Source organism: Macrosteles quadrilineatus, unplaced genomic scaffold (assembly GCF_028750875.1).
Source record: "Macrosteles quadrilineatus isolate MER2022 unplaced genomic scaffold, UCM_ALF_1.0 Scaffold_4__1_contigs__length_99947679, whole genome shotgun sequence".
Lineage (NCBI taxonomy): Eukaryota > Metazoa > Arthropoda > Insecta > Hemiptera > Cicadellidae > Macrosteles > Macrosteles quadrilineatus.
In genome coordinates, this window is record NW_026542597.1 from 49,316,095 (window position 1) to 49,319,253 (window position 3,159).

The 3,159-nt window shown below is 40.1% G+C and overlaps 1 non-coding gene across 1 annotated transcript; it reads right to left on the minus strand.

Annotated features, from left to right (window-relative positions):
* Window positions 1–2,123: 2,123 nt before the first annotated feature.
* Window positions 2,124–2,263, minus strand: LOC128993669 (U4 spliceosomal RNA). The gene has a single exon (XR_008490798.1). It is a non-coding gene; the product is annotated as a U4 spliceosomal RNA (small nuclear RNA).
* Window positions 2,264–3,159: the final 896 nt, after the last annotated feature.

Genomic DNA, 3,159 nt, shown 5'->3' on the forward strand with positions numbered 1-3,159 from the left:
GTCCGCGGGCCCTCCGCAGTGTCATACGTGAGGAAGCGAAACCGGAGATAATCCTCTATGATGCGCATGAGGTATGCCGGCACGTGGAAGGTGTTCTCCAGAGCGTCCAGCATATCGCACCACCTCGCCGAATTAAATGCATTTCGCAAATCGAGCGTTACGAGCAGCACAACCCTGCGAGAGTAGTTGTTAAAATCCTCAGCTCTCATCACGGCTTGCTTCACCTCCTCAATCAAATCAATCGTTGATCGCCCCATCCTGAATCCATACTGACGAGGGGAGAGGTCCCCCGCAGCGACAACGGCTGAATTTAGCCGGGAATGGATCAATTTCTCGAGGACTTTGCCAGCCGTATCCAACATATACAGAGGTCTGTAATAGGATGGCAGATCTGGGTCTCCCTTGCCCTTCCCAACAAGCACAAGCCTAGCTGTCTTCCAGCACAAGGGGAAACCCCCTTCAACCAGGCAGGCGTTGTACATGCTCAAAAAGATCAAGGGGTTGGTGGTCAAAACCTTCTTGAGGACTTCACCGGGTACCCCATCGGGACCAGGAGCCTTGTTGTTCTTCAGGGATATGACGGCCGCCACCAGCTCTTAAGGGCTGAAAAGTGGGATGTCGTCCACCCTTCCAAAATCCCGCAGTGGGCGCAACGCGTGAGTCGGGAAAAGGGACTCGACTATCCTCTCCATAGTGACCCTGTCCATGACGGAAGGTGGAGAGCGGGTTCCAAGTTTCTTGGTTACAAGTTTGTAACCCAGGCCCCAAGAGTTGGAATCAACATCGTCCCTTAATTTATCCCAGCAACTGCGTTTACTCCGATTGATGGCTCGACGAAGATACCTCCTAGCCACCCTATAAGCATCCGACCATTAAAATATTCCCCTAAATCTCAATCATTATGAGGTGAAGATAACTTTTCTACAACCTTCCTACTGTACATCTTATGAAATAGTGACCATACTAATGTAGGTATTTTAGAAGGACGAGTGTTGAATGGACGAGCCTTTAATGAGGCATGTCTCTTCTTATCTTTGCGAAACTGTTAAAACATGTTCTTACAATACATTTGTAAAATATTTTAGTTAATAACAAATTAAAGTCCAAAAAGTATGTGTGGCATTCTGCTCAACCAATCGGTAACTACAAGAAACAAATAGAAAGCAGTAAAAGATACTCAATCTCTACAGTATACAGTAAACAAGACAAAACCAACCTTGCTTATTATTTTCACCTGATTCATAAGTCCAAGACCATCTTTAAAGGCAGCCGTAATATGACGAATTTACATAAATTAGAGTTTGTATATACCAGGTGAAATCAATTACTGTGTGAAAATGAATAGTTAGTTTAGGTTAAGGTAACTTTTTTTTATTAAATTTGATAATTTTCGTAATGCAAAATGTGTCCGCTCACCTCACAAAGCGAGCTGATCATGAAACATGAGCGCTAGCGCTCCTAGCAGCGATAACTAGGGCTGCCAAACTCATGTAGTGCAGAATCAGCCCGCAAGGAAGCGTTTATTTTTCTAAGTTGAAGTGTATTATATATTTTAAATGTTAAAGGCTATGTGAATATTTATAATAGCCCAGTATTTCCAACGTTTGTTTTTAGACTTAGGTTAATCTATTATTTTGCAATAAAACAGCGATTGTGTTGATTAAAAAATCCTTGAAGTGAGATAAAAACCTGCTCGGTCCCCAAATGCCAACGACAGCTGGCATTTCGTCCCTGGACAGCAATTCCATAGACTAACCAACCACAAGTAGACTTCTCATCCTATTGTATTTGTTTTAATTAAATGCCATAAAAACCATTTAACATGAGCATACTGTACACAATTTAAAAACCAAACTGTAAATAGAATATTGTCCATAGTATAAAATCTTTCTTAAACTACTCATATGACATGATAATAGAATTTTTATTGAAACATAGCCTAACAAAAAAGATTAAGTAACCAAGAAAGCAATAGTTAATAGTTGATGTTGTAGCCCTGTAAACATTAATCGATTTAATGAAGGAGCCAATTTTGTTTTATATTTCAATCCCCTAACTCCTAAGGCCAAGTGTCGTGGTAGTATCTCACCTCACCACCACTCATTAATTTTCGGTGATATGAGCCCCCGTGGGGGATGCCAAAAATTGCCGATGCGGGTGGTGTTTCACGCCCCACGGCGGGATATTGGTAAAGGTTTTCAATTAGCAATAATCGCACCTCAGTTGAACTTCATTGGTTACGATATTGGCACTGCGCAAAGTTAATCCGAGGCGGTTGGGCAGAGGCACCCAACCAAATTTACACTCCTATTACCCAGCGAGTGCTAAATGATAAACTATAGGTTTTTTTTCAGAATTACGATGTGCAAACGACCAGATGTTTTTATTTATAAGCATTTTATTTCACCTTGTTAATACATTTTTATAACAGTCTGTTAGGGATCAAAATAGTTATTAAATTCGAATAATATTGTTATCCAAGTACAATTTTATTAAGGAAACCGCTAGCGCTTCCTTGCGGGCTGATTCTGCACTACATGAGTTTGGTAGCCCTAGTTATCGCTGCTAGGAGCGCTAGCGCTCATGTTTCATGAACAGCTCGCTTTGTGAGGTGAGCGGACACATTTTGCATTACGAAAGAAAATCACCAACTTTAATAAAAAAGGTTACCTCAACCTAAACTAACTATTCATTTTCACACAGTAATTGATTTCACCTGGTATATACAAACTCTAATATATGTAAATTCGTCATATTACGGCTGCCTTTAAAGATGGTCGTGGACTTATGAATCAGGTGAAAATAATAAGCAAGGTTGGTTTTGTCTTGTTTACTGTATACTGTAGAGATTGAGTATCTTTTACTGCTATCTATTTGTTTCTTGTAGTTACCGATTGGTTGAGCAGAATGCCACACGTACTTTTTGGACTTTAATTTGTTATTAACTACAATATTTTACAATTGTATTGTAAGAACAGGTTTTAACAGTTTCGCAAAGATAAGAAGAGACATGCCTCATTAAAGGCTCGTCCATTCAACACTCGTCCTTCTAAAATACCTACATTAGTATGGTCGCTATTTCATAAGTTGTACAGTAGGAAGGTTGTAGAAAAGTTATCTTCACCTCATAATGATTGAGATTTAGGGGAATATTTTAGT